This window comes from Aquarana catesbeiana, linkage group LG07, assembly GCF_042186555.1.
Source record: "Aquarana catesbeiana isolate 2022-GZ linkage group LG07, ASM4218655v1, whole genome shotgun sequence".
Lineage (NCBI taxonomy): Eukaryota > Metazoa > Chordata > Amphibia > Anura > Ranidae > Aquarana > Aquarana catesbeiana.
This window is the reverse complement of record NC_133330.1, coordinates 71394792-71404723: the sequence shown is the minus strand read 5'-3', so window position 1 is coordinate 71404723 and position 9932 is coordinate 71394792.

The window sequence follows — 9932 nt, the reverse complement described above, 5'->3', positions numbered from 1 at the left end:
AAATTTAGGCCAATTTGTATTCTGCTACATGTTTTTAGTAAAAAAAAAATCCCAATAAGCGTATAGTAATTGCGGCGATCAGAAACCAATAGTAGAACTTCGATGTATGGCAGACAATCTGACACTAACTGACACTTTGCAGGAACCAGTGACACTAATACAGTGATCAGTGCTAAAAATATGCACAGTCGCTGTACCAATGACACTGGCTGGGAAGGGGTTAAACATCTAGGAGCAATGAAAGGGTTAACTGTGTGCCTAGTTGGTGTTTTTGTGTACTGTACATGCTGCTTTTACTAGGGGAAGAGATGGATTTTAGTCTCTGCTTTGCAGGAACACTCAATCCATCCTTTTTCCTCTGTCAGAACGGAACTCTGCCTTGTTTACATTGGCAGAGCTCTGTTCTGAGTCTCTTCGGGTGCCAGCGGACATCGAGTGCCTGGCACCCGCAGATCGGCTTCTGCTGTGAATAATCACAGCTGAAGTGGCCTGCCGGCGGCGCATGCCCCTGCAGGGGAAGTGCAGGATCATGTATATATACTGTAGGTGATCCAGCACACAGCTGCTGCCCTGTAGCAGTGAAACTGCTATAGGGCAGTCAGCAGGTGGTTAATGAAGGACATAATGGGGTTGATTTACTAAAGGCAAATTTCTGCACAGCTTAGTAAATGTGGTAAAGCTCTGCTGATTTCCATCATCCAATCATGTGCAAGTAAAAATGCTTTCTTTTAATTTTCCATGCACCTGATTGGGTATTCTTTACAAAGTGAAGCTTTACCACATTACATTTATTAACCACTTCAGCCCCGGAAGGATTTACCCCCTTCCTGACCACGGCCTTTTTTGCAATACGGCACTGCGTCGCTTTAACTGACAATTGCGCGGTCATGCAACGTTGTACCCAAACAAAATTGACATCCTTTTTATCCCACAAATAGAGCTTTCTTTTGGTGGTATTTGATAACCTCTGCGTTTTTTTATTTTTTGCGCTATAAACAAAAAAAGCGACAATTTTGAAAATGAAGCAATATTATTTACTTTTTGCTATAATAAACATCCCAAAAAATATATAAAAAAAACACATTTCTTCCTCAGTTTAGGCCAATATGTATTCTACATATTTTTGGTAAAAAAAAATCACAATAAACATATATTGATTGGTTTGCGCAAAAGTTATGGCGTCTACAAAATAGTCAATAGATTTATGCCATTTTTATTATTATTAGTTATTAATGAATTTATTATTAACTATTTTTTTATTAGTAATGGCGGCGATCTGCGATTTTTATCATGACTGTGACATTGCGGCAGACAGATCGGACACTTTTGACACTATTTTGGGACCATTGAAATTTATACAGCGATCAATGCTATAAAAATGCACTGATTCCTGTGTAAATGTCACTGGCAGGGAAGGGGTTAAACACTAGGGGGCGATCAAGGGGTTAACTGTGTTCCCTCAGCATGTTTTAACTGTGGGGGGGTGGGCTCACTAGAACATAACAGAGATCACTGCTCCCGATCACTGGGAGCAGTAGACCCATGTCATGTTGCTAGGCAGAACAGGGAAATGCCTTGTTTACATAGACATCTCCCCATTCTGCCTCTCCGTGCCACGATCGCGAGCCATTGGCAGACATTAAATCCGCGGGAAGCGCGGGCGAGCGCGCCCAATAGCCGCGGATGACGCAGCGACATATGGGTACATCGTTTTGCGCACCCGTGCCACTTTGCCGACGTATATCAGCATGAGGCGGTCGGCAAGAAAATTAGTGCAACTGTATTTGTAAAGTGCACTATTCGCCATTTAGTAAATTAACTCTAATGGATGGTAAAAGTGATAAAAGCAGGACATACCTTTTTGAGCTAAATATTTTTTTAGTCATTTGCTAAATCAATATGTAATGTGATCCTCCTATTTTCGTTTAAATACATAGTTCTAATTTTGTGTTCACATGTGAAAATTAGAGGGTCTGAGTGGAACAGCTTTGAGAAGTGCTTTTCAAAGTTAGCCATAAATGCATAGATTGTATTTAGACAGCCGCAATACCCACAGCTAGCTGAAGATTGCATCTGACAGTCGCTGTTCATCCTCAAAATTTCCAGCTGGCTCCTTTGACTTTCCATTCAAAATTTATTGAGTCTGGTAGTGGCAACGAGGCCAACTACAGCTCAGATTTCAGCCATTCTGCAGAAATCAGCCAAAACTCGAACTGTGTATGGTCAGCTTTAGATAAAGTACCTACACTATGATATACAGTGGGGCAAAAAAGTATTTAGTCAGCCACCAATTGTGCAAGTTCTCCCACTTAAAAAGATGAGAGAGGCCTGTAATTGTCATCATGGGTATACCTCAACTATGAGAGACAAAATGTGGAAACAAATCCAGACAATCACATTGTTTGATTTTTGAAAGAATTTATTTGCAAATTATGGTGGAAAATAAGTATTTGGTCACCTACAAACAAGCAAGATTTCTGGCTCTCACAGACCTGTATCTTCTTCTTTAAGAGGCTCCTCTGTCCTCCACTCATTACCTGTATTAATGGGACCTGTTTGAACTTGCTATCAGTATAAAAAACACCTGTCCACAACCTCAAACAGTCACACTCCAAACTCCACTATGGTGAAGACCAAAGAGCTGTCGAAGGACACCAGAAACAAAATTGTAGACCTGCACCAGGCTGGGAAGACTGAATCTGCAGTAGGCAAGCAGCTTGGTGTGAAGAAATCAACTGTGGGAGCAATAATTAGAAAATGGAAGGCATACAAGACCACTGATAATCTCCCTCGATCTGGCGCTCCACGCAAGATCTCACCCCGTGGGGTCAAAATGATCACAAGAACGGTGAGCAAAAATCCCAGAACCACACGGGGGGACCTAGTGAATGACCTGCAGAGAGCTGGGACCAACATAACAAAGGCTACCATCACACTACGCCGCCAGAGACTCAGATCCTGCAGTGCCAGACGTGTCCCCCTGCTTAAGCCAGTACATGTCCGGGCCCGTCTGAGGTTTGCTAGAGAGCATTTGGATGATCCAGAAGAGGATTGGGAGAATGTCATATGGCCAGATGAAACCAAAGTAGAACTGTTTGGTAGAAACACAACTCGTCGTGTTTGGAGAAGAGAGAATGCTGAGTTGCAACCAAAGAATACCATACCTACTGTGAAGCACGGGGGTGGCAACATCATGCTTTGGGGCTGTTTCTCTGCAAAGGGAACAGGGCGACTGATCTGTGTACATGAAAGAATGAATGGGGCCATGTATAGTGAGATTTTGAGTGCAAACCTCCTCCTATCAGCAAGGGCATTGAAGATAAAACTGGCTGGGTTTTTCCGCATGACAATGATCCCAAACACACCGCTTGGGCAACGAAGGAGTGGCTTTGTAAGAAGCATTTCAAGGTCCTGGAGTGGCCTATCCAGTCTCCAGATCTCAACCCTATAGAAAACCTTTGGAGGGAGTTGAAAGTCTGTGTTGCCCAGTGACAGCCCCAAAACATCACTGCTCTAGAAGAGATCTGCATGGAGGAATGGGCCAACATACCAGCAACAGTGTGTGACAACCTTGTGAAGGCTTACAGAAAACGTTTGACCTCTGTCATTGCCAACAAAGGATACATAACAAAGTATTGAGATGAACTTTTGATATTGAAAAAATACTTATTTTCGCCCGCCCCTAATTCCACCCCTAAATACGCCCTCATAAATTCTCATGAAATGACACTTAAATGTTTTATGCAGAATTAAGTTATAAAAATAAATATTAACAAAAACAACTTTATCCGTGCCCACCAATGCAGGCTGCCTGTGCCTACCAATGCAGCCATGTGCCCACTATGCAGCCTTGTGTCCACCAATGCAGCCTTGTGACCACCAATGCAGCCTTGTGTCCACCAATGCAGCCTTGTGTCCACCAATGCAGCCATGTGCCTACCATGCAGCTGTGTGTCCACCATGCAGCCTTGTGTCCACCATGCAGCCTTGTGTCCACAATGCAGTCATGTGCCCACCAATGCAGCCGTGTGTCCACCAATGCAGCCGTGTGTCCACCAATGCAGCCATGTGTCCACCAATGCAGCCTTGTGCCCACCATGCAGTTGTATGCCCACCAATGCAGCCTTGTGTCCACCAATGCAGCCTTGTGTTCACCAATGCAGCTTTGTGTCCACCATGCAGCCGTGTGCCCACTATACAGCTGTGTGCCCCCCATGCAGCCGTGTGCCCACCATGCAGCCTTGTGCCCACCATACAGCCTGTGTCCACTATGCAGCCTACCTGTGCAGGGGAGGAGAGGAACAGGAGAGCCACCCAGGTGATTAGAGCGCAGCGCAGGGAATACAGCGATAACAGCTTTCATTTCAATTGCCGTGTTCCCGCAACTCAACGTCATATACAGTCCCGCCCCCTGGCCGGGGAACTTTGATTGACAGATCACCCGTCACCAGGATTGGACTGTCTATCAATGTCCCTGGACCAGGAGGAGGGGCTGTATCTGACAGCGAGCGCTGGAGAACACGGTATTGAAATGAAAACTGTTATCGCTGTGTTCCCTGCGCTGCACTCTGATCACCTGGGCAGTTCTCTCTCTCTTCCCCTCCGCGATCGCAGGGAGAAGGACTCCCATTCCACCCATGCTGCCGGCGGTGCTCGCCCCCCTCTCCCAGGCAGCCATATAGCTTGCCAGCCCTAAAAAAACAATCACAAAATGCGAGCAGGCGAGTGGATTTTTTGAGGGCTGCTATACAGTATATCTTGTTATGACAGAGGGGCTGGCAGTAATTGTGATCACTAACTTTACTGCCACAATAGCGGCAGGAGGGGAGGGACGGATTTGTAGATCGGCTCACACACTAGGAAGTGACAGGCAGGAAGGGAGGGGGGAGAGAGGAGAGACTCTAAATACTGCAGGATGATGGAGGCACATAAACTGACCACAGTATCATGGATCAGCAGCCATGATTACCTTGGTCAGCACACCTAGGGGGGACACAGGAACAGGCAGGGTCAACCAGGAATTGTACAGCATAGAAAGGGACAAATGACACCACACAAGCACTATGCGGTTTAACATACTTTTAAGGAGCAGAATCTTCTTTTTTTTTTTTTTTTTTAGGGTTACGACATCTTTAAAGTAGGGTAGTCATGAAAAACAAATTATCATGAGCATCTATCAAAAAAGTGCAGGTCTTTTTAGCGTCTCGATATGTATTGAAGGCCCCGCTGATGGCAAATGCAACACCTGCATATAATCTGTGTTTTCAGCATATGGTAACCAGCCCCTTCCATAGCAAACTCAATTTTACTCAACATTTCATTGGCTTCAAGAACTCAACAAACTAGCACAGAATGCATGAAAACACGTAGCAAGTCACATTAAAAAATGCATAAAAATACATAAAAGTGTGTATGGAAAGGTGTGAACCCAGCCAAATGCTTATTTTTCTGGCAGGCACTGGCCAACATCTTCACTGTCTAAAAGATCTACAGGTAGTTTCCTCTGAACCCTACATCACCCAGTGGAAGACCAGGTATCCAACACACCTAGCCCAGAAGGGTCAGAGAGGAGCAGCACCCATAGCTTTTCTAGTGAGCAAAGATTTGACCCACCACCTACTGGCTTTTTTTTACAGGGTGATTATTTATTTATTACTGTGGTGACCGGGTCACTTTAAAGTATATCTATCTTTAGAGAAATAAGGGTCTGTCATTGCTGACTACTGTCTAAAAATACTTGTTCCAGAGGATCAGCATAGCAGCCAGACAGTTGGCATTTGCGGAATGAGAAGTCATAATTCTCATTCTCCATTTTCTCAAGAATTATTTGCTTTAATATAGCACTGCAGGAGCTGACCTCATTTTCATGACATGAGCGACTGCAAGCTGAAGCTGGTGCAGTCGCTCATGCCATGAAAATCAGGTGCTTCCCACAGTCTGATGGGCCAGTGCCGAGCCCAGGTGCTGAATCAATTAGATTCTTAACACTGTTCTATAGGAGCATAATACAGCATAATATAGCAGCATGTCATGTCATGGCTGGTTTGGATGACATTTCACAATCAAGAATGCACAAATGAATGTAATCTTTGTGGTTTTAGACTCACAAGCAGTGCCCCATTGCTTAAATTTTTGTGCACTAATCTGTGTCAATTTCATCTTTGGCCTTGTTCACATAGGGTATATAACGCATGCCCCGTCTGAGGACCGTGTTTACCTGCAAGGGGGAGTTCCCTGCATCCCCATGCAGGCAGTCCCATTGCATTTATTATAGTTCATACCCACTCCTCCTACAGCCTCTGTGCGCCAATATTGTTTTTGTTGTTTACTGGCAGTCCCATTGCTGTCTATTGCATGAACACAGCTACTGCTCCCAATTTGACATCTGTGCAGATACGGTTGCATGGCCCCCAATGCACACTGTCTGCATTCAGGAGCCATGCACCAGCACTTGCACGCATTTCAAATTGGGAGCAGCAGCTGCATCCCAATAGACACCAATGGGACTGCCTGCACAGGGATGCATGCATCACCTGTGCATTTCTACGTGGGTAAACATAGCTCTCACACCAGGCACGCATTGATATGTCCCATGTGAACAAGGCCTTTAGGTTTTTCAGGATAATTGAAAAAGAACATTATGTTGAAATAGAAACAATCTCTCCTAAACTGAAATGGAAGTTTTGATTTTGGCCCACATAACTTGTCAATATTGCACAAAAAGGGGCATATAACTTTTTTTTTTTTTTTTTTTTTTATAAACAATGGCTGTAAATTTCTGGGATTACATAAAAGTAGCCTTAAAGTCTATCCCCGGGGGGAAAGTAACAATGATCTCTTGCAGTGGGGCTGCACTGCAAGGGTTGAATGCTCCTTTATGTCCAAGAGGCACTTTTACTTTTACAGTCCTCTGCTCCCCTGGCAGTTGAGCTCTCCTGTACTCCCCTACACCCTGACAACAGATTGTCCTTCTGTTTGTGTCTATTGCTTGGCTAAGGGCTCTACATGGGACTTGATGGCAAATAAGGAAAGAAACAGGTTGAATTTAGGTTTGAGCATCTGAACTGTCATTGTTTAGTTTATTGCATGTATCCAACATAACAACTTCAGGGGGGAAGGAGTGAAAGTGGAAAATTTAACTCAAACTTTAGACTGTACTTTTTATTTTTTAATTCTTTATTTATAGCGACAATACAGACAGCAGACATGAAAAGCCAGGCAGTTTGGCAATGCTTTAGGTCCCTACATCATTGATGTAAAAAGTAAAATAAATTAAGGTCCACCTAGAAAGCAATTTGATCAAACATAGAAAAATGATATCCAAAACAATGAGAAAGCATATGAGGAAAGACCTTGGCATAGATATCAGAGGCTTAGTAATGTCAGGCTTGCAACCCTCAGAGAAGACATTTGTCGCTAACCAGAAGACACTAGGATCCCTATCACTTTTACATTATAGTGCGTGTAGGAAGAGGAGAGTAAGAAAGGGAAGAGAAAAAAAAAGGGGTGGGAATGGGGGGGGGACCTTGAACTGCAGTCTCACTATCTATCCTGGGCTGGAATCCTCAAACTTTCCTTTTTAAAGCTTTAAATGGTGAGAAATGGATCTAAAACATTCATTAAACCTGTCCCAAGAATCTGTGTCTTGTGCCAAATACTCTTCCATGCTCATAATATCATTGACAGGTTTTCCAAACAGAGGGTATTGTTTGTCTTGCAGCAGTGATGAAGTATCTTAGCAATTGTTTTTTCCAGAAATCTATAGCAGAGAATAGGGAGAATGGACAGTAGTGCTATATTAGGGGAGTAAAATATAGACTCACCAAAGATTTCTCTGTATACTTCATAAATCCTCTGCCACAGGAGGAGGTTTGTGTGGCAATCCCTCCATATGTGAATGTACGTACCTCTCCTCCTTTTGCATCTACAGGAATTGTCTTACACTGAAGGAAATATTCACTAAACAGAAACAGGATCTCTATACCATCTAGTTTGAATTTTGTGGGGGGGGGGTTTGCACATGGCTAAAAAAGAAAGATTTATGTGAAAGATTTAAGATCTCTAAACCATGCCATTGTAAATTTGGGTAAAAATCTATTGAATTTTGTACATTGCAGAACGTCTGAGATGGGATATTTCCAAGAAAGAGCACTCCTTCTCAAACTTAGTGAGAGAGCAAGGTATTAAACCAGAGGAGTGAATTGTTTTGCTCAAGGAAGATATTTTTTAGTTCATAAGCCAGTCAGAGGTAATAAACTTTGGAAAAGTACGGGCTTGGCCCTTATAAGAATGAATAAAGTGTTTATCTAGGGGCCATGAAGAACGAGAATAAGCTCCTACTGTAATGCCCTGTACACACGGTCGGACATTGATCGGACATTCCGACAACAAAATCCATGGCTTTTTCCGACGGATGTTGGCTCAAACTTGTCTTGCATACACACGGTCACACAAAGTTGTCAGAAAATCCGATTGTTCTGAATGCAGTGACGTAAAACACGTACGTCGGGACTATAAACGGGCAGTAGCCAATAGCTTTCGTTTCTTAATTTATTCTGAGCATGCGTGGCACTTTGTGCGTTGGATTTGTGTACACACAACCGGAATTTCCGACAACGGATTTTGTTGTCGGAAAATTTTATAGCGAGCTCTCAAACTTTGTGTGTCGGAAATTCCTATGGAAAATGTGTGATGAAGCCTACACACGGTCGGAATTTCCGACAACAAGGTCCTATCACACATTTTCCATCGGAAAATCCTATCGTGTGTACGGGGCATAAGTGTTTTTATTCCGCTAGGTAAGGTGCAACTATCAAAAAGGGATTTCTTTTTATAAAGCCTAAGGAGAAAGTAGTTGGATTTTCTACTTCTTCCCTTTTTCTGGTGCTACCAGAATCTATCCCAACTTAATTCCCTGGGGGCCTGAGCTGCATCTTCAGGTCCATCCTAATTTACGGCCTAAGTGTAGCTGAAATTAAAAACAGAAAAATGTGCACAATGGACATAACTTCAAACTAGTAGGATGTATCTCTTGTGCTGATTCCTCTTTTTGTAGTTGAAAACTTACTCTGTTCCTGCTCCTCCACCCCCACTGCCGTAATCTTCCAGTGCGGCAAGGCTGTCACAGACTCTAGTTCCACTTAGCTGTACCATTCTACAAGTGAAACAGGATCTTTTATAATCAAGATTTTTATTAAGTTTTGTATGTAAGACAAAGAGAATACAGAATACAAAAATATACAGGTATACAGTTGTGCTCATAAGTTTACATACCCTGGCAGAATTTATGATTTCTTGATTAGAGTTTGAACACTGCTGATTGGCCCTCTCAATTCCTTGGATATTTTTTTATATCCCTTTCCTGTTTTATACAGTTCAACTACCTTTCTCCCGCAGATCCTTTGACAATTCTTTGGCTTTCCCCATGACTCAGAATCCAGAAACGTCAGTGCAGCACTGGATGAAAGATGCAAGGGTCTGTCAGGAGTCCAGAAACACATTGACCTTTTATACACACACACACTAATTACAAGCAAACAGATTACAGGTGAGGAGGGTTACCTTTAATAGTCATTCAAACCCCTTTGTGTCAACTTGTGTGCATGTTATCAGGCCAAAATCACCAGGGTATGTAAACTTTTGATCAGGGTCATTTGGGTAGTTTCTGTTGCCATTATGATTTTAAAAAGAGTATCAATCACAGTTGATAGATAATAAATGGCTTCAGCCAAACACTAACCATGAGTGAAAGAAAAGTTTTTGTGTTATCATTCATATTCTCAGAAAAATGGCCAAGAAATCAAACATTCTGCCAGGGTATGTAAACTTATGAGCACAACTGTACAAAGTGCACTTATCAGGTTCGTACAGCATGGACAAGTCTAACATAGTCAATCTATAATCAAAATATACGGGTGAAACAGGATCCATGA